Below are 22,022 nucleotides of genomic sequence, written 5' to 3'. Positions count from 1 at the left end.
TGCAATTCGGGTGCCCGCCGAGATAGGCGGGACAGTTACTGTGTCATTTCCTCTCCTCAAAAAAGCCAATTTTCAAGAACCAGTTAGCGCCAAAATACATGCGCTTTCGAAAGCATGCAAGCAAAGAAACCTTTCCAGTGCGCGTAACTAGTCGAAACAGCCAAATTTTGTCGATCCATATGGCCAAAGGTAACCATGTTTTGGAAATTCTAAAAACTTATATGGCTATTACTAACTACCGGCTACAAATCTAAAATTACGACTAAGCGCCTAACTGCAATTGTTAAAAGTTAATTATTAAAATCTAGTTAACCAGCTGAATAGTTAAAACGATTCACCGGAAACAATTCACACTGGTAATACGTACTGTGCCGTAAAAGCCATATTTTAAAGCCAAAACGCATATTTTTGAAACGTCTTCCAGGTAACACCTGGTATTCAGAGTCGCTCAGCTAATGCTAAGGAAAGCTTGAAGAAACAAATGCGCGCGCTGCAAATATTCTGCACTTTCAAGGTTTAGGTTGTCATCTGTTCTATCCAAACATATTGTTGTGCGCTTATTTTTATTCCTCGAGATGGGAAAGCGAACCAGCTGCAGGTTTTTTTTTTATGTGTCAAATCTTGCCGCTTCACTCCTCTGTCAGTAGGTCTGCTATACCGTTTCACATCGCCCACGAGCGATTCCTCTTTAATTCGCTCGCCTTGCATGCTTTGCATCATGTCTACTTGTGAATGACAACGTATCCGGTAACACTGGCATGCGTACATTAGTAAATAAAGTCCTCACTTGGTCTACATTTATGTTGAAAATGTTGAGCTAAAGTTATGAATAACAAGAGAGATAGCGCTACTTGTTAATTACGTACTTCAGAAATATTATGTCCAGCAGAAGGCGCCTGCTGTATTTCTGCATTATTCGGACATTTGCATGTTATCTCTTTAAGCTTCGCTAAATTATCTGCAGTGCCTTGCATATCCTTTGGAATAATAATACATTTGCTCCGACGTCTCCCTGTACTGCTTTCTTTCTGGCCAAATGTTGTAATTTTACCGAATAAAATATGAGAACACGACGTAAACCGCAATTAGCACCATGTAAGCAAGGGCCTTAAGCTGTTTTCATGCTATAAACATGAACGACCGGTCGTTGTGTACATTTTTTATGGTCGTTGTTTTATGAGGGTTTAACGTCCCAAAGCGACTCAGGCTATGAGAGACGCCGTAGTGAAGGGCTTGGGAAATTTCGACCACCTGGGGTTCTTTAACATGCATCGACAACGCATAGTACACGGGGCTCTCGAATTTCACCTGCATCGAAATTCGACCGCCGAGGCCGGGATCAAACCCGCATCTTTCGGGCCAGCAGCCGAGCGCCATAACCACTCCGCCACCGCGGCGGCGTGTCACGTGTCGCATGTGCAATGTTGAATGCTAACTGTGATGGGTGGCAATTCTATGTAGTAGTAGTAGCGGTGATTTTATCCAAATAATAAAAAGAAAAGAAGGGAAAGATTTTTCCTGCTGCGAGCACCTGAGCTGGGGCAGCGCAAATAAAGGGATATCAGGCAGATTAGAGAAATGAAATAACTATAGCCATAAACTATAGGAGGCAGAGTGGTCAGGAACTATGTACAAGTATTATCTTTACAAATTCGCAGTTATATGTCAGAAAAAAAAACGAAGAAATTTTCAGGACACTGAAGACTGCTTGTGAAATCATGGAATGCGAAAGAATAAGGTTTAATCGTGGCCCTCGTGGATAGCTCCAAACGAAGACGCGTCCTTTGTTTGTTCTTGTTCCCAGATCATTACCCGCCGCGGTGGCTCAGTGGTTAGGGCGCTCGACTACTGAGTCGGAGTTCCCGGGTTCGAACCCGACCGCGGCGGCTGCGTTTTTATGGAGGAAAAACGCTAAGGCGCCCGTGTGCTGTGCGATGTCAGCGCACGTTAAAGATCCCCAGGTGGTCGAAATTATTCCGGAGCCCTCCACTACGGCACCTCTTTCTTCCTTTCTTCTTTCACTCCCCCCTTTATCCCTTCCCTTACGGCGCGGTTCAGGTGTCCGCCGATATGCGAGACAGATACTGCGCCATTTCCTTTCCCCAAAACACCAAAGCGTGCTTGTGGCCTCGAGCGCGTTTGGTTCCCAACCTAGTGGTTGTGTCGAATTCTGCCTAAGCCTCTTATCTTCTTTAATCGAAACGATGACCCCACACTGAATTTCCGTGACAATCCTTCCACACAAACCAAATCCACAGTGATTGCACACGCATGTAAGCTCTACGCTTGTCATGCTGTAGGAATAAAAAAAAAGTTACCAACAAGCTCTACAGACCGCCCTGAATTGTGTAATCAGGACATGCAAACAAACACAAAACGTAACATGGACCGAGGTGCTTAAAGAAATGGCTTGGGAAGGTTGTTACTTACCGTTTTGGCAATGACTCTCTCGACCAGGTGGTACATCAAAACTTCAGCAGAAGAAAGTCAATGGACGCAGGGAACTGGCTAACCAGATGCAGCTGATGACAGACAGTAGCGAGACAGCCAGGTCCTGAGGAGCTTAAAGGATGCGGGAGACGAGGGCAAGGTGTATGGGGGGCGATGGTGGTTACATGGAACTGGCTAAGGGAAAATCTTCCTTCATTGGCACCGCCGAAGATGCAAGGGATCTAAATCTAGCTCAGAACGATATCCCATGGCTCCGGACCCTGGTTTTAAAGACCTTGAAACGCGGCCCACCTCTTGCATCGCCCAATCAACAGCAAACTAACCCATCATTGGTTTACAAACTTCATGGCACGCCCTCCAATTTCGGCAAGGTTCAAACCGTCTCCCTGAAATACACAGCACATCTAAATTGCTATAAGAAAATGTGATTCCGGGAATGAACCCTCGAAATGCTTGGGCCAACAGGTTTACGTGCCACGCCCCATTCTTCCACAGTATTACTCAAACTCTCTCCCTTAAAAAGTAAAAAGAGAAACATGAAAATACATCAAAACATTCCCATGCGGCTCCCAGCTTTACGCCAATTACCGATATTCAACCGATCGCTACCGCTGCGAGTAGTAGACTACTCGTCTTCGGGACGACTGTTGACAGGCGTCCCCGCAAAATCTGGAAAGAGGAGCCAGCCTGTCGTTGCTGCATCTGAACACGCTTCAGCGTTTCGTTAAGCAGGCTCGCTTCTCGGGACCCGTTGGTATGCCCCATCCTCTGACTTCGACGCCGTCGCGGCTTAGACGCGGCGTCTGCTTGCCGCGTCCGCGCTGACCATGCGCTATGCTACGCTATCACTGCGGTGGTTTCCTTAGACGGGCGAAGGGGGGCGGGCGGTTTCGGGAAACCGTAGGGAGCCTACATGTCGCGCCCCCTCCCGGCTTAGGGTGGTGACTTCCTTTGACACAGCACATGCCGCCTCCCGCTAAGACCCATGTTGCCAGCGCGTGTGTTGTCATGGTTACGGGAAGACGCCGCGCCATCTTGTTCCCCGCCGTGCATAGGCGCGCATTAGCTGCTGCAGCAGTTGCGTCTTCATCGCCGTTCATCGTTGAGTGGGACAGTCATATGTTGTCGGTTGTTGCACTAAGTGCGCCAGGAAGCTTACGCAGCAGCAATGCCCGGGTGTTGCTTTCCGCAGTGCTCGAACCACTGCAGGAAGGGCACACGGATGTTTCGTTTCCCGGCTGACTCCAACCGAAGAAAACGTTGGCTGGCACAAGTAAAGCGAGAGTGCTGGGAACCCACTGCTGCTTCTCGCATATGTTCTGTGAGTACCGTACCTTTTTCTCTTTTGTTACCTGCTCGCTTGCCATGTTTGGTGTACTGTGCTTCACGTTTACGATAATTAAACCACGGCCGCCTCGAACGGCGTGCGCGGCGTGGGTTTGATAACAGGCTACGCATTGCGGGCGTGGGTGCAATCTTCTCGTTAGTTTTTAGATGCGCTGGCGGCGTGTCTCGAGCACCAAGGGCGAGAAGCAACGGTTCGCATTCGCCCTCGCTGACTGTAATTCTCACGCGAGTGCACTCACGATATATTGGCGCCCGCTTCCTTGTTTGCGCTGTAATACATGCGCCAAGACTCATGTCAGAGAACATGACTGAGGTAGTGAAAATAAATTTCTACATCTCTCTGACATTGTACGCGTTTGCTGTTTCGTGAGCGCTGTGGTCGGAGGAACTTATTTTCAGTCAGGTCTGGTTATCTAGGCACCGTTCTGCTGTACGACGCTATTCGGTAGAAAAAGATTGGAAACCCAAGATCAGACTAAAAGAACACATTTTGTATATGCCCGGTTACTGGCATGCATATGAAGCCTTTAGGAAGCCCTTATCCAGTTTTTTTAGCTTGGCACTATAGCCTGGTAAAAGACAGCATGTGAAAACATTACAGCAGGTAGAAACAGCTCTGTAGTTGTAACGCTAGTCATGTTCCGGTTTGCAGCATTTGTCACAGTTATGTGCAGGTATGAATATACTTCTTGATGCTTATGAAGTACTTGCTGCCATTCATTTCAGGCACATTTTGAAGAAACAAGTTTCGAGCAAAACAGACAGGATGGCTTAAAGAAGCTAAGGCCAGATGCGGTTCCCACACTTTTTACTTATCGAGGTAAGCTTCTAATTTTGATCCATCTCTTAAATACAACTCTGCCTCATTCATATGAAATGTTTGCAAAGAAATTTGTCTACACGTATACGGTAGTGCTGTGGTTGCTTTGTGCAAGCTCAAAAATGTGCGCTCATCTGCTTTTAGAAGGCTGCAAAGAAAGGTTCATCACCATCAGCATTTCAAGGTCCATAGCAGGACGAAGCCTATCCTACTGACTTCCCTTTAACCGGTTCCTGTGCCATCTGTGGCCACATTATCCACACAAACTTCTTGGTCTATTGATATGGCTTTTATATCCAAGCATTCCTACAGCGCATGTTTGCATCAGCATCTAGATCCCTAGCTAGAAATTTGTTGGGATCCATGCAATTCATTTCTTGTAAAACTAAATCGCGGGCATAAAAAAATATGTATATTGCACGTTATTGTAGGATCATGCATTCGAACAGCACCTTCAAACATAAAATCACCTTAAGCCGTGTTTTAACGGCTTCTGCATTACCTCTGGCTCATTTTTCACTGTAGATTGAAAAAAAAATGAATGAATGACAATTGAAATCTTCCGTGTAAGCCATAAAGGTATAAGTATGGCACTAAACAAAACTTTTGCCACCTAACTCTCTGCCTACCCCTACTATATTTGCTTTTCTTGAACACCCACTGCTTCCCTAAGGGACTACTGTTTATCTTCTCTACACATTGAATGCACTCATATATATGATACTAAGATCCAAAACGTAACACACAGATATAGCCTTGTATTCAAAGAGCACAAGGCCACCTATAGTGTGTTTATACTTTGTATAGCATCGTTTTTTCTCTATAATTCACCCGACGCCTGCGAGAAAGGGGGCGTCTAGAATCAAACAAATATCCTAAAGCAGACTGCATACTGTGCTGTCTCATTTGTTCTATGTCACCTGGCACAGAAGCTAAAATGGCAAAATTCAGGACGATTAGTAATTCTAGTTGCATCAATGGTACCTCAGCTGCTAACACAACCCGCTGTTGAGCACAATTTTGCACGACTGAATCATTGCCAGTTGTAGCATGCTTTCCGACGCTGTTAAATATGCACTGGCGGTAAGAAATCTAAAGCCCCCCAGTACAGCTTTGGGATCTTAAAACCCAACTGATATTACTACTCCTGAAGTTTATTTGGAAGTTTTATGCAGGTACTAGGTTGCTCTTCTGTAAATGCAGAATTTCTGCAGTTCTTGAGTGTAGTGCCTATCTATTGACTGAATTTTTTATTTCAGCCATCCCGAAACACCGGAAGCCTCCGAAGAAGCGGTCTTGCTTTCGTCCGGCCACGCCAACGCAAAGCCCAGTACTTGACCCCACCGGAAATGAACCATGTGGTAGTGCTGCTCTAGAGCCTGTCTTCGCATCAACAGCCGAACAAACACAAGACTCGGCTGTGAGTGACAGCATGAGTTCCCAGGACACTGTCAGTCCACTACAATGTGCTCAGGTACCAGGGTATGATCTACCTTTAACAACCACCTTGCTGCCGCCCAAAGCTGTCGACACTGTTATCTATGCAGACAGCGTTGCCCATTCCTTTCTGAGAACAGATAAAGCCAGTGGGGAAGATTCCACTGATGCAAGTCGACTTCCTCTGCCCGCAGCTTCACCCATGGAGGCCGAATCCTTAAGCGCTGAAAGGTCACAGCATAGTAATGAGCGATCAAGTAAAGAAATACCTCAAGCTGCATTCACACTTGGTTCAAGTACGGCTTCAACTGACTTGTCTCTTCAAAGACAGAATGCTGAGCTGAGAAAGAGAAATAAGGACTTGGCCCAAAAGTACAGAAACCTACAGAGGCTTCACGAGCAAACAAAGAGAAAACTGCGCAGTCTTGTAAAGAAGTCACAGTCGCCACAACAAAAAATGATAACCTTGGAACAATTACCGTTCCTCAAACACGACCAGAGAAGGGCTTTGACGGTGAAAACTACGAAGGGCCTTAAGTGGTCTGAGAAGGCTATTCGAGAGGCCCTTCAAATAAAGCACGCATGTGGAACAGCAGGCTATGAATTATTAAGATCATTATCATATCCACTGCCATGCAATAGGACATTAATACGAAGGCTTCAAAATATTAAATTTTTGCCTGGAGTTCTTCATGAAGTTTTTAATGTCCTGAAATCCAAAGTAGCCACAATGCAAGACATAGAAAAAGACTGTGTGCTCTTCATGGATGAGATGGAAATCTCCCAAGGATTTGACCACGATCGCTCGCTTGATTGCTTTTTTGGGAGCACTACATTGCCGGAGTCCGCTACAGATGTTGCCAACCATGCTCTTGTGTTCATGGTTGGTGACGTGAACACGAGATGGAAACAGGTTATCGCCTATCACTTCACTGGAAGGTCGATAGATGGCTCTATTTTGAAGGACATTGTGTTCCACTTGATTGAGCTTTGTTTTCAAATCTCGCTTAGAGTGCTTGTTGTCACAAGTGACATGGGAGCTGCCAACCGTGCAGTTTGGCGCCTGCTTGGCTTGTCCAACCACAGAAACTCACAGACTGTCTGCAGTATTCCGCACCCGCACCTCCGTGGCAGGCAACTATTCTTTATGGCTGACCCCGCCCACGTCTTGAAGAACATCCGTGCCCAACTACTCCGAGTGGGAGAATTCACTCTGGGTGAAGAAACTGTTAAGGAGCAAAGTCTTCCTTCTGGCACTGTCAAGGTGGAGCATGTTGAAGCAGTGTTGAAGTATGACTGTCAAAGTGAGCTGAAGATTGCAAATAGGCTGTCGGAAATCCACATCAGCAGTGGACATTTCACTACCATGAAAGTGAACATTGCTGTGCAATTGTTCCGTGAGGCTCCTGCTGCTATCCGATATTTAATCCAACAAAAAATTTTGCCCCCCGAAGCAGAGGCTACAGCGTGGTTTTTTAACCTCGTGAGCAGGTGGTACACCCTTATGTCGGCCAGACATCCGGTTGTTGCTCTGAGCGATATAGATCCTTCAAAGCATAAAGAGGCCACTGCGCTTTTGGAACTGACGTGCAGCACTTTCCGTCAAATGAAAATGGGAGCAACGGCACATTGGAAGCCTTCACAAGCTGGCCTTCTGGCATCGACCACTGTTGCTCTCAGCCTGTCGCAAGACCTCTTGGACAACCAAAGCTACAAGTATGTGCTTCTTGGCCGGCTCGTACAAGATTGTCTCGAAAACATATTCTCTGTGTTGAGACTCAAGAAGCCGGTCCCTAGTGCATACGACGTTAAGTGTGCACTGAAGCTGATTTGTGTTGGACAGTTCATGCACACACCTACAAATTCTAGCTACGAGGTTGATGACAGCTTGCATCTAGCTGACCTCCTTGACCCAACTATCCAGAGACATGAAGGACAAAACCAAGAGCCTGAAGAGCTAGAAAACCTGTTTGTGTGTGCTCTCACAGAAGCAGAATGTGACATTCTTGCTTATCTAGGAGGATTCCTGGTCAAGTCTGTCATGAAGTCCATTGGTAACTGTAGTGACTGCAAAAATGCCCTTGTTGGAGATGCTACAAATCAGTATAGCAATCTTATTAAGCTTAAAGAGTACGTGAAAAATTCTGAGAACCTCATTTATCCAACGCAAGCAGTGATTAATGTCCTTATAGAATGTGAGGAGCAGTTTAAGACTTTTGCAGATATGAAGGAAATCATGGTGCTCAAAACCCCATTTGCTAGCATTCTGAATGCCCTGTGCAAGGCTGTCAAGTTGAACTTAGGTTGCTGTGAAACGCATCATGCTCAGGCAGGGAAGGTCCTCCTGACAAAATATGTGAGGACAAGACTGAGGATCCATCTACGACAGCAGCATGCACAGAGGGTGGATGGAATGTCTAGCAAAACATGTGCCGCAACAAACCTGGTCTGAACTCTGAGAAGGATGGTAACATCATATGCTTAGATGCTTGCAGTCAGCTAGTTAATGATTTGGCCTTGCTTTCGTTGTTTTTCTATAGTTTGACACAACTCAAGAAAATAGGGGAGATGTCCTTAAAGAATTCTATCCAGCCAATGGCGCCAACCGATTTTCATGACACCATGTTTAATGCTGGGAAGTTGCATCGCTGGGAGTGGCAGATGAACGGCAGTTAACCGTGGCTTAATCGGATTGACCGCGTTGTCATGAAAATCGGTCACTGCTATTGGCTGGAGGGAAACGGTCGGGGGGCATCTGCCACTACTTCCTTGGGTTGTACCCGAATATAGCACTCTGACACTTTCACTGTGTATGTCGTGTGTACTTTGCTCGCCTGTAAATTGTTCACGTCTTTCAGCATATTTTTATGTCACCTCTCTGTAGCAAGCTGTTGCTGGCAGATTGTGTGCACTAACCAATGAAGCTGCTTTGCTTCAGTCAGCATTTGGAAATAGCAAACTGATTTACAGTGCGTGCCACTAGTGTGTTCATCAAAGGTGAAGTTTTTAGGAGCAAGTGTTGGAACTAGATGCAAATGTGTAAACCACTGTTTCAAGTCTTTTGTGAAGTGCGTAACAGTCTTATTTTTGTGGCTGGAGCATCACTACCATGCCTTGCATTATTTAGGGGCTGTAAAACATACGCTCCCACAGAGTTGCCGTGGTGTTTCTCATTATCATTTGAGTTGTTTGCATTACTAGTCCTGCTAATTTAGCCCATTTATTGTGTCCTCTGTACTGCACTCATGCAATTTGTTCATGGCTATCAGTATATTTTGTTTTATGTAGAAGTGTTCATTGAGCAACGAAGCTGCTTTACTTCGGTCAATGTTTAAAAATAATAAGCCTGTTTGCAATTACACCATCAGTGTGCGCACCAGATATGTTTTACAGGAGTGACTGATATGTGTACAAAAATTTCACTGGTTTCACAGATGCTGATAATGGAAGAATGTAATTTCATATGCACTTTAGCTGGCTGCGGATGCTTATATATTCTGTCAGTTTGCTTGAGAAAGAATATGAGCACCTCCCCTTTAATTGACAGTTGCCAGAAGTGTGTCGGCAATAAAAGAAGCTTCTTGAATGTTTACCCGAAGGCGTCTGAAAATGTCATTTGGTTTCTTGATTTTAGGTTTTCTCACTTGTCCCATTGTTTGTATTGCTCCTCTTTCTCTGATTCCATTCCAGCAAGTCTCATGTTACACTCTGAACATTTGAGCCTCCTACTGAACACCCTGTGTAAGTTAGTTTCTCAGCACACGTGGAAAAATGGTAGGCAATGTGAAATGAAGCACTGCTTTAATGTTAACTCAATGGCAATCTGTACAAAACTAAGACGCTTACAACACTCGATCTTAATTTGTTAACATCAGCCTCAAGATTCCCTAAATTTTTTTAAGTATGTTTATACCTTTTGCTGAAGCTACAGTGTGCTAGTATGGGGTTGCATAGCTCATTGCGTAGAGCATGTGTAATTGCTCACAGAAGAGCAAAATGCACATACTAATGGTACATTGCACACGCAAATGCCATTGTGATGTCGGTAATAGAACTACTGGGGCACTTAAGTCTCTTCCCGTGCTGTGAATGCATAAGCATTAGGTGCTACTGTTTTGCTTCTGTTGCGTGGTTTTATTTTGAACCTACATAGACCAGCGTTAGCTCGGTTTACCGTTACATTTTCGATTCTACTCATCGAGACCTTTCAACGATATATGACGATGCTATAGCATTAGGTTCAATTTTAAATCAAATAAATAATTAATGGTAATTAAGACCTGCGATTACTCCGGTGGAATTATACTCGACATAAGCTATCCAACGATATATAGCTTGATGATGGAGCATAACGATTGATTTTTAATCACGGTTATCTAATTAATGGTCGGTAAGACAAGATTAGTTCAGTGCAATTGTACTCAACATAAGCTATCCAGCGACTTAGTGATGTAGCGTAAATTTCAATTACATTACAATTAACCAATTACCGGTAATTAATTGAGACCTACAATTAGTCCGGTGCAATTATACTCGACATAAGCTATCCAACGATAGAACACTTGCGGCGATTATGCCCGACATAAGCTAGACAGCCACTACGGCCACATTCTGTACAGGCCGCGCATGAACCAAGTAATTGATAAGCATTAAAAAGTGGGCCTGCGTAATCTTTTGATTACCGTCATAACATTAAATTCTGAACGCCCAACACCTAAGCTCGGTTAGTGCTCATCGTGAGGAGGAACCCTTTTTACGTAATTGATAAGCGCTGCTTTTTGGCGTGATGACGCGCGCAGAGGAGAGACCCGTTCGGAGTGTAATGCACCGTCGCTGAGAACTGCTCTATGTCGTCGGAACGGCGTCATCTGTTGGTACTAACTTCGAAAGAAACGCCGATAAACTAGAATATAAACTAATGTTGTAGATCGCCCCAGCGACCGCGCCACTGAAAGCCGGGGATGCTCTCTTCAAGGGGACCAACATGGCTGCCCGTCTTGTTTAGCGGCCGTTTTCGGCAACACTGGGAGAGATGTCACCACCCTAAGCCAGGCGGCAGGTATGTAGGCTCCCTAGGAAACCGTCTTGGCTCCTTTCCTCTGGCTCGGTCTTTGCCTTCGCCGGTCTACGCCCGCTTGCCTCGCCATGCACGCTTCCTGCTGACGGGGATTAACAGGGAAATCGCCGCATCTCGGCGCCGGGCTGTCGACAAACCCTCGGATGGTTCGAACCTCGGCTTTTTAAGCCCTCGTGTTGAAGACATCCGGGTCAGTGGCTGCAAACCATGGATGTGAGAAGCGGGAAGTGTCCCCAGGGAGCGATTAACATTCTTCCCTGTCTGTTGGATGTGCCACGACTCAAGTAGAAGCCTCCTGTGCGGGTTAGCTTCGGTTTCCAGTACTTTAGTGCCGTCAACGTCCATTCGGTGGTCGCATGCCTCGCAGTGTTCGGCCGCAGCGCTGCGGTCACGTTTCATTTGTCGGACATCCGCTTTGTGTTGCCTCGTCGCGGCGCGGGGCTGGGCGCGCAGGCGCTCTGCCGTACGCCTAGGATGTGCCCATCGAGTTGGGGCTTAAGGAAAACATTTCCAACGCGCTGCCTTTTTCAGTGAGTGAGCAGATGAGAGCCACGGCCACTCGGTGATGCGGTTCCATCGAGTGGCCGCATTGGTACCAACCGTTGCCTCCACAAGCTGGTAGAACAGCGGGCTAACGGGGTCGCATTTTTCATTGCAGCACTGAGGCTTCAATTTTGGATTTCGACGTGGCCTCTTTGTATGTCTGAAATTTACTTGACCTGAAATAAAATAATCTAAAATGTTTTACGGCCGCGAGTGAGTTTCGAGCCCGAGGCGGCGAGAACGCATACGTTTTGCTGGTTACTGCGTTAAGCGTGGCCCGCATGGAGCGTTTTTTCCGGGCGATTCGCCGGCGTCGGCGGCAGCGGAGCGCTTTTTTGCCGCCGTCGACTGCCACACCGCCGCAGCCGAACATTCTGCGTCATAAAATACCAGTCTCTTGCGCTGTATTTTGGATATCGTCGTCTTCATCAGCTGCATCTATGCGCAACGGAACCGAACACTGAAACAGCACTGAAAACCGAAGTGCTAGCACTCCTAGTTGCAACTGGCGTAACCACGCTAACTCGTCCGAAATTGATTTTGGTGGCACTGTCTACCTGTGCCATGCGCTGTGCTTTTAACAAGGCTGGTGGAATTCCTTAGTTTGGCGGAAGGCAGTACAGAATCTTCTGCAGAAATTCTGATGTCTTTTTTGGGAGATATTTGTCTGCGTGTGGAGAAACCCTTTGCCAGGACTGACACATTGGCGGTTGTAAGTTTTTTTTTGTGACAGCCTGGAGGCAAGAGTGCGTCCATGACCTTTCCGGGCCGTTTTCGCAGAGGCGCCGACTATGTCGTGCAGCTCGTGCTTCGCACCATAGGGAACAGAAACATAGCGCATCCAAAAAGCAACCATGGACTGCGCTCCACGATTCGAGGAAAAGTAAAAGGAGAAAAAAACAAGAAAGGCAGGCAAAGGCACAGCAGGAGACCCCTCCCCACTGTCCTTTTCTTCCTCCCTCTTACCACCCTGCTACCGGCTGCCCGTGTAGCTCTTGAAAAAGAATTTTTCCGTACATATGCACGTGCTCAAATCATCCTTGGCCCTTTCCGTTACCGCCTCTCCACGTTCTTCATCCGTTTGATGCTGCGTGTTGTGCGTCTTGTTCCCGTAGCCTTTTTGGGAGGAACAGTGCTGAAAATTGTGCCCTAAGGGTAGGGTGGAATTCAAGCAAGTTTTGGGTAAGACGATTCCCAATTCTTGCATATTTGTTTTAAAATCAGCGACAACAGCAATGACACATCGCTTTGAGCATGCGGCTCGAGGACTGTGTGTGATTCGTTCCGCAGTGTCGCCGTGTACCCACTGATTTCCAATGGGTAGAAGTTTTCTCGAAGCCTGGCGCTTGGTTTCTTTGAGTTGAAGTGCTCGGAAAATGGTCTTCCACCTAACATTGTGTTGAAGAAAACACTTCAACCCATTGCGCTTGGTGCGAGGTTGCCAGTGCGCCATTAAAACTCATCATCAGCAAAAGAAAACATTTCTAGGCAATGGATACCCAAGATTCTTCACTCGATGTATCATCTAAAACCGAAAAGAATGCAACGAAAACAACTCGATATGCTTATGCTAAGGACACGCTGGTGGCAAAAACGCGTATGCAGTTAGTACGTAAAGGGTGTCTGCGAAACCTTGGCCAGTGTTCTCAGAAAGGAAGGGATGCAAACTACACACAAGCCGGACATCATTATCGGAGGCCTCCTATGCCACTTCAAAGACAGTCATCCCACCCCAAAAAAGGCCTAGAGGCGCCAACTCGAATGGCCCTTCCTGGGCGTACGCGCTCAGCGTCAGCCGAAACCGGTCTGCGCATGCGCACTACAGGAGACGCCAGCAAGCCTAGGTGAGGCGTCCGTGCTAGATGTCGGCATCAGCGCGCGGGCGCTCGTGTACGCGTTGGAAGGGGGGTCCGGTTTATAACAATGGAAGGATCGCCGGGCTCTCGGTGGCTCTTTTCTTCATGGCTTGAAGCTATTTCAGGTTCCCCGAACTTTTCTTCGCGGTTTAAGTTGTTCTTTCATCGCCCCCCAACCCCTTCTCTCCACGGCTTGAAATTCTCTCCTTCCGCTCGACAGGGGAAGGTAGCCAGCACCAGGAACATGGAGATGCATGGCACATTTAAAAGTCGCTGGATCGTTCCGTGGAAACGGCTCCCTCTTCTGACTCCCGCGGTTTGTGCGCTTAAAAAGCCGCGCTAACTCCCCGGGAGTCACACATCCAAGAAGTAGTAGTTTGCCAACAGATTCAGAGGCAACAACAACTGACGAGAATACAAAAAGGAAGCTAAAAATGTTGCCGGCCAAGCGATTGCTATCTAATCCCTCAAGCAGTGGAACTACAACCGGTGGAATTAAAAGCAAAGAGAGAGGATAGCGAAAAGTAGATAGGAGAGCGGCAGAAAAAAAAAACGAGGGTAGGTTGGAACTTATGCAAAAAAAAAAAATGTTCGCGCCACTCGTGCGAAAGTGCTTATGGGTATTGTTGCACATATTCGCAACACGGTAAATTCACTGCATATTCAGGGCCGCGAGCATGTAGCGTCCTGTCGCTAATCAATCGCGCTAGCGGCGCATTGCACAAACGGGTTGGGTGGAGCGCCGAGTCACCGTACTGGAGAAAACCAGTAATCTTTTAAACATCGTGTTATCCGACAATAACTTCTGTTCATTTCTTACCAGATTTAAATTATAATCAAGAACATTTAACTAGAGTTTGACTCTTGATTGCTGCTCTGGGTAACGGCGTAGTTACTGGCTTGCCGAACTGATGGCACACTCTTCAGAATAGTTCCCAGCATGCCACTCTATGAAGTCTTCGTTAGCGGTTCATCCTTCACGTACATATTTGACAGAATTGCCGAAACTAGCATCGATTACAGCAATGGTAAACCCCTTCTCGACGGCGAACGATCGAATCGTGAGAAGCACTTTACCAACCTAGACAAAAATGTGAACTACCACACTACTAATTGTTACATTGGACAAATAACCTACTGGCATAAAACGCAGCATCAGGTTTGCCGCCTCTTATGTGCAACACATGCAACATTCACTTCAACGCATCCTTGCTGCACTCTCACCACATCGACAAAAGATTGGAAGAGCTTTCTGCTATTGAGGCTAATAACATGAGTGTTGAAATGTAGACATTAAGACACGATTTTACAATTTTGAATGCACAGTGCAAGAACCATATACAAGTATCGGTGAGTGAGCTCTAAGTATGAGCGTCCGGGAATTACTAATTTCACTGCTTGAACGAAAGTACCTAGAAGCTTCATTGCTTTGCACTGTTATTGCGTACGCAATTCCACTATCACCTATGCCGGTGTGGTCACTGTACGCGCTTAATGAAAAATGTACCTGTCAAGCAAAAGAGTCTTCTTATAATTTCCTCTATATACCTCATAGAAGGCACACGCTTTCTTGTAGCATTTTATGTAGCAGCCCATGGCCATAGCCTCCCTCCGATGGGGGCACTTTTGATAAAACTGCGCATTCGTACGGCAGGCTCAACCTCCCAAAGCAACCTACCAAAGCAGGGACACTGTAGCAGGGCACGGCCGGAATCGAGCCGCCTCCGCTACTCGAGCCCGGCCGCGAGGAGGGACGTGTGCCTTTCCAACGCACCGAGAGAGGGCGCCACACGTTTCATGAAAAAGCTGATGATGCATGATCAATAGTGAAATAGCGCAGGAAGACTTTTACGCCATTGAAATGTAAAATACCTTATACTTCCTTAAAGGTAGGACATTACCCTACGTGAACCGGCTAGAGCTTATCGATATATTTTAAAATAGGGCTGTAGTGAGCGATAAATTGAAGTGGGGTATTTTTCAGGACCTCGCCATAGGCTCCATGCTGTCATAGATCATTGCTCATGGCAAACGCAATATGTAAGCTACATCGATGAAACTCGACTAAATGAAACTTTAAGATGCATTCAACATCTAGGCGAGAGAGCTAATTTCTAACTGTTATGCGCGACGAAATATCAATTTTTATTTTTCGTCGCCTTTGAGTTACGCGCCGCCGCGCCGCCGGCTGTCGCGAGATGGCGCGACCGGGTTTTCGAGGCGCATGGTCCAGAATCCTGGTGATGCAGTATTTCCAGGCATCCCCAGCAGGGAATCCCATTCATGGCGCCGATGTCCCGCTCCGTCGGCAGAGGGAGGTTTTTACGACTCGCAATGAATACCTACAAGGAAATAACTTCTGCGTTACTGTCTCTTTTTTGATTTTGTCATGGCAGGGGCTGGCGCGGACGCCGAGCCCCACTACCAAAAATTACATGTCCCATCTGCCCCAGTTAGGGGTAGTGGCGCGCTTCAGCCAACCGAAGTGCAATGGAAGGCCTCGGCACGGGGCCCCGACCTTCATGATCGCCGGTGACCCGACACCAGGTAAGTATGCTGGCGAAAGCACATGTGAAGGCATGCCATGCTAGGCGTCCCACCATCTTGCGTCAGTGAAGATAGGGCTTGTTGTGCCATTTCTTACACCAAGCTAAAAATCCCTCCGCCGAAAAGCCTGCTACTGAACATAATGCAGCCACACGCACAAATATGTAATTCAAGGTTTGGTGAATCAATCTAATATAAAGTCAGTTGTCATAAATAATTCGCAAGGAACCGCAGGGGTGGAACGCGCAAAGGGGATGCATTCATGTGCTGTGGCGCATTGCGTGATGATCTGCTGTCTTGTGAAATACGAGCACACCCGCTGCGGTGGTTCAGTAGGCTACCGAGGACGGTTGCTGCGCATGAGCTAGCAGGATCGCACCCTGGTGGTGGTGGTAGTGGTTTTTTATTAAAAAATAGTAAAAAGGAAGGAAAATACGGGGCCGCCTAACGGAGCAGGAAGCGCCCGGGCGCCCCTCCAGCTGCACTCGTTGTTTGTGTCTCAAGAGCGAGCCGTCCAGATCAATGACTGCTGCTCTCGAGGGCGTTGGCAGCGGGCCAGCAGCGCAACCTAGCAACCACAGCAGCCATGGCTAGCTTGCCACCTAGCTAGCTATTCACCAGTAATGGCGAAAGAGACGCCGAGAAAACCGTCGGTGATCAAGAGAAAACAGGGACGTGGCGCGCAGCCGGTGCTCCCTTTCCTTCCTCCTTTCTTCCTCTCTTCTTACGAGCCACTCGTTCTCTCATTGCACACCACAGTGCTCGCGAAGCCCCGTCGACTCCCGCTGTAACCTTGTGTCGGTGGGCGCAAGTCCGAGGTCCTGCCACAGCTGGACAATGCTCATGATCACATTTTCGGTACTTCCGTTTGCTCTCTACTTCACCCACCCCGACCGACTGATCTCCTTGTGCCCTCTCGGCATATGCCTGCTTCGACAGGATTCACAGCTGGTCGATTTTGTTGTGTTGTAGTTAGAGGCTGCTACAAGGCAAAAGTGGGACGAGGCAGGAAACGGAGCGTGCAATGCTTCATTCGTGTTTGTTTGTTTGTTTCTTTGTTTTACACCTTCCTTCACGCGAAGGCTACGCTAATGGGGTGCGAACGTCGCGAATTTGGCGTCGGTAGAAGTGTGTGACAATAACAAAAGTAAACGAGCTGACACTTGTCGACACCAACTGCGGAGAAAATGCCGAAAAGGTGACTACATAGGCTTTGCAGAACTTGGTAACGCGTTTTGTGTCCATCTTTGAACCAGTATTTCCAGGCATCCCCAGCAGGGAATCCCATTCATGGCGCCGGTGTCCCGCTCCGTCGGCAGAGGGAGATTTTTACGACTCGCAATGAATACCTACACGGAAATAACTTCTGCGTTACTGTCTCTTTTTTGATTTTGTCATGGCAGGGGCTGGCGCGGACGCCGAGCCCCACTACCAAAAATTACGTGTCCCATCTGCCCCAGTTAGGGGTAGTGGCGCGCTTCAGCCAACCGAAGTGCAATGGAAGGCCTCGGCACGGGGCCCCGACCTTCATGATCGCCGGTGACCCGACACCAGGTAAGTATGCTGGCGAAAGCACATGTGAAGGCATGCCATGCTAGGCGTCCCACCATCTTGCGTCAGTGAAGCTAGCGCTTGTTGTGCCATTTCTTACACCAAGCTAAAAATCCCTCCGCCGAAAAGCCTGCTACTGAACATAATGCAACCACACGCACAAATGCGTGCGTGTTTCAAAGGACACGTTGTGTGGGCTGGAAGAGAAGGGTGCAGCAGTGGCGGCGCGCTTTGCCAGTGTTTGCTATCTCAAACTTTCGCCGTGCGCACCCTTGCAAAATGCAGCGCGGTCAACGGTGAATCGTGGTTCGCCGTTACACTAGTTTCCCTTGAGGGCGCCACTCCTGCATTTAGGGCTAATCTCAGAATGGCGGTTTGGACGAGTGGATGCACAATAGTGATGGGAGAAAAACGGAGTTTTATTTTTGTTTATTGCTCCCAAGTGCTACGCGCCCTGTGTTCCCAAAACGGTGACCACAGGGTCCCCACGATACACGCAACAGGCGTGGGGCGCCACCACTCCTGCCCGTCGCTCGAAAAGGCGCCCCAGGCGGCGGCCGAGTCTCGCAGCAAAATCGGCAACTGTGGTGCGAAACAGTAACGTAGCACGCTCAGGGCACGCACAGCGACCAGCTATCTCGAACCCAGGGACCAACGGCAGGTGTGGCTCGAGCGCTGTATAGAAAGGTGTGGACATCTGTATAGGACGGCAGACCGCATATACACAAGCACAAAACACGCACGACTATAACTGAACTGAGACAGCTCGATACATATCCGAAGACTCTGACAGTATCAGCGCGAGGTTCGCTGACGTGGAGGCAAGAAAGGCCGCCAGCTAGGGCCGTTTTCCGACAATGCAGTCGGCAGCTAGGTGTCAGTCGCGAATCGCCTGGCTCTCTGGTGGCATCGCTCATGACGCAAACAAACGCGCAGGGCTCTGAAAGCGCTTCCCGCGCATAACCCTATAACCCCTTTAGGGCAGCTCAAGCCCCCGGAGGCGTCTTGTTCAAAACCAAACAGGGTGATGACCCAAAATATAGAATTTTGCAGATTACCACGTCATGTGTGGGCAGAAAAGTAAACTTCTAACGCCATTGGTTGACACCGAAGCGCTGAAGTATGTGAAATTCCTCGCACATAGGGGGCGCATGCGCGCCTGTAAGCTCCCCAGTTAAGTACGGCCTGATATTTTGTTTCGGGACGGCCACTGCAGAACTATTGCGACGGGTTTTTTTCCAATTCTCTGCCCATTATTACGGCTCCCTCAGAGATGTCGGCTGAAAGAACGTTCTGCAATGAAGCGTAGCGTAGCAACTGGCACGAATGGACGCGCTGTACATTACTACACATCGGAAGTGGAAGCAGGCTTTCATGGCCTCCAGTTCTTTCACAACGCCTTCCATGGAACGTTTTAAGCCACCCAGGGCCAAAGCGGGGTTCCTTTTGCCAGTCTGACAGATGCGAGGCGTCGAACGTGCAGTCGAGCAGTACGCACCGATGGCGAGGAAGCCGTTTTTGAGGTCGCCGCTCATCTCGCTCTTGATGGCCTCCATCACAGTGTGGTTGGCGAGTGCGTTGTATTCGCGGAAAACAAGCCGCAGCTGCTCGTAGCTCTGAGTGGCGATGATGCGGTTGAAGGTGTGGGTTTCTCAGTAGGCACAGGCCACTACCCACCGCGGGTTCGAGCTTCGCGCGAGCCAAGGGCCCCGATCAGCCGTCACCACACGCACCCTGGGGCACCGCTGCGGCGGCGTTCAACCTCTGAAGAGAGGAGAGCGGCTCGCCGCAAGAAACAGGCCTCCAAGTTCACGAAGGAGACGTTTATTGACGCCGTCCTCCAGCGGTACATACACACACTCAACAGTCACCCCGTCCCGGGGCGCGCTCGGAGCAAGGCTCCGGTGCGCGCTCGGGGCAACAAGAGAAATGCGCGCCGCTAGCACGCCGCTGCAGGAGATTGTCCCCGCGGCAGTGCTGTGATCTCTCTCGTGTCGGCCGATGGGCCGTTTGCGAGAGAGAGTGGGCAGTCAATGCAAGGTGCGCCTGTCAGAGGTCGTTGGACCCCTGGACAGGCTCGAGCCGCGGCGGATCGAGGACCCACGCTGGCGAGCTCGAGTATGAACTGGTCCGAACGGCAGAGGCCGGCTCGGACGAACAGTAACGTACGCACCTTACGCTGTCTCGGAGGGGTCTCCTCTCTCTCTGGGCCCCGCTCGGAAGGTCGCGCGACCACCCAAACGGGTCCCGAATTCCCGCCAAAAGTCACCAATGGCAAAGGCCCTTGGGAAGCCGGGGGCGGAGCTGCGGCCGAATGACAGCGATTAGCCACCAGCCGCCTCTCCGCCGCCCGAGGCGGGAGAAAGGGAAAGAGAGCGACGCGGGATGCCGCGCAGACGCCACGGCGGGAATCTAGCAGGCTTCCCACATCCTCCTCTCCTTAAATGCCCTCCTACCCATCGGCGAAAGCATGCGGCAAAATAAAAAACAAAAAATTAATCCACATAAAACTACCACACTTCAGTTCCAGCCATAAACTCAAAAGACAACAAACAAGAACAGAAAACAAACAACACTTGCATACGTTCCAAGGAGACAAAACTAACTACACTGTACACTGTACACAAGGCCAGCTCACAGGTGGCCTGCAGCCTCATAATGTTCGATGGCGCGGCCCATTGGGCCTGTCGGCGGCCAACTCACGCTTTTGCTGCCTTCAGGGTCCTGGTGGACGATTTATCGATGGCGGTCCCTTGTCCTCCACAAGGTCATCAAAGTTGAGCGTGAGGACGTCGACGACGCTCGACGATCCCGAAGAGGACCCGCACGGGAAAGGGTGCTGTCCTTCCTGCCCCCCTCTCGGCGTTGCCTTTGATCTTGGGAACACGCACAATCGCAGGCACGCACCGGCACAGAAGCGGACATTCATCAGTCACAACGACCCGCTTGTCGGAATCGTTCCGAGGCGCCGTGGCAGGGGTCGAAGGACACACAGGCGCACTCTTCACACAAAGACCATGCCGCGAGACACTCGCTCCTTAACGAGCAAACCACTCCCCAGCCGGAAGGGGAGACTTTCGCCGACCCCTCCGCGAACCAGCCGGTCCCGTGTTCGCGAGGCAGGCCGCACCAGTGGGGTCAGAACATAAATGAAAAGAAGGCGCGCTGTACAAAAGAAGGCCATCTCTGCGCTACAAGAAAAGTGCAATCGCGAGTAGGCTGAACTTTACATATGTACAAGTCTGGTTTAAAAAACTGAACGCCAACGCAAACGTATATTACATATGTACAGATCTCGGAACGTTAGAAGAAACAACGAATAAACTGGAAACAAAAACATGTTAAAGACTGACTAAAACAAACAAACGACTAAATAACTGCACAAGGCTGGAACTGAGCATGCGGAAAACAAAACAAAAAAGAAATCGCCGTGCTTCACCTGGGGTAGGGCGCGGCGAGAAAGCTCGCCAGCTAGCTGAGGCTGCGTGCCTTCGGTTGCGGAAGAGTCCGCCATCCGGCATCAATCACATCGGTGACCGTCGCCTCAGATTGTACCGGTGCTCGGTACGGTTGCGTTCCGCAGCACCAGTTGTGCCTTTGCGCTTGCTTGTGATACCAATGGGTACCGATGCAAACTCGTCAGACCGTGACGCATAGGCCTTCAGGTCTGCGATGTGGGCACGGCTGGTTTTCCCCGTAAGGGGATCCTCCAGCAGGTACGCGAGCGGTGACCAGACTCTAACCACTCGGTACGGACCAAGCCACTTAGGAGCGAGCGAGGCTGAGAACCCCTTGCTCGCATCACTAAGAACGTGGTTGCGCTTCAGGACAAGATCACCCGCCTGAAAAGTCAGGCTGCGGTGCTTGCGGTCATACTGAGCCTTCTGCTGGGCTCTGGCTGCCGCCAAACTCTGCCTTGCTCTGTTGAGAGCCCGACCAAGCCGGTCCCGAAGCGTCGACGCATAAGCAGAGAAGTCTGCCCGCGTCTTCTCATCCCCGAGCTGGCTCTGCACGACGTTTTACATCGGATTCGCCAGCTCCCTCCCGAAATTGAGGAAGGCGGGAGAGAAACCAGTTGAGCGATTCTCAGCCGTTCGAATGGCGAACGCAAATTCGCTCAAATGGTCTGCCCAGTCCTTTTGACACCCGGCAAAGGCCGCCAGTATTGGCTTGAGCGTTCGGTTGATTCGCTCGGTCAAGTTGGACTGGGGATGGTAGGGTGAAGTGGTGTAGTGCTCGATTCCGAGGGAACGGCACGTGTTACCGAACACCCGAGCGGTGAAATAGGACGCATTGTCCGTGATCAGTCTTTCCGGAAAGCCGAACCGACAGAACACTTCCTGGAGTTTATCCAGCACCGCTCGTGCTGACACTTTCCGAAGCGGGTACAACT

General features: G+C 49.1%; 2 non-coding genes across 2 annotated transcripts; both read right to left on the bottom strand.

Annotated features, from left to right (window-relative positions):
* Positions 1 to 15,924: 15,924 nt before the first annotated feature.
* On the bottom strand, positions 15,925 to 16,086 carry LOC144116875 (U1 spliceosomal RNA). The gene has a single exon (XR_013311991.1). It is a non-coding gene; the product is annotated as a U1 spliceosomal RNA (small nuclear RNA).
* Positions 16,087 to 17,478: 1,392 nt separating this feature from the next.
* LOC144116780 (U1 spliceosomal RNA) lies at positions 17,479 to 17,640 on the bottom strand. Its single transcript, XR_013311961.1, has one exon. It is a non-coding gene; the product is annotated as a U1 spliceosomal RNA (small nuclear RNA).
* Positions 17,641 to 22,022: the final 4,382 nt, after the last annotated feature.

Source organism: Amblyomma americanum, chromosome 1 (genome assembly GCF_052857255.1).
Source record: "Amblyomma americanum isolate KBUSLIRL-KWMA chromosome 1, ASM5285725v1, whole genome shotgun sequence".
Lineage (NCBI taxonomy): Eukaryota > Metazoa > Arthropoda > Arachnida > Ixodida > Ixodidae > Amblyomma > Amblyomma americanum.
Note: the sequence above shows the minus strand (reverse complement) of the source record. Positions and strands in the feature narration are given on the sequence as shown.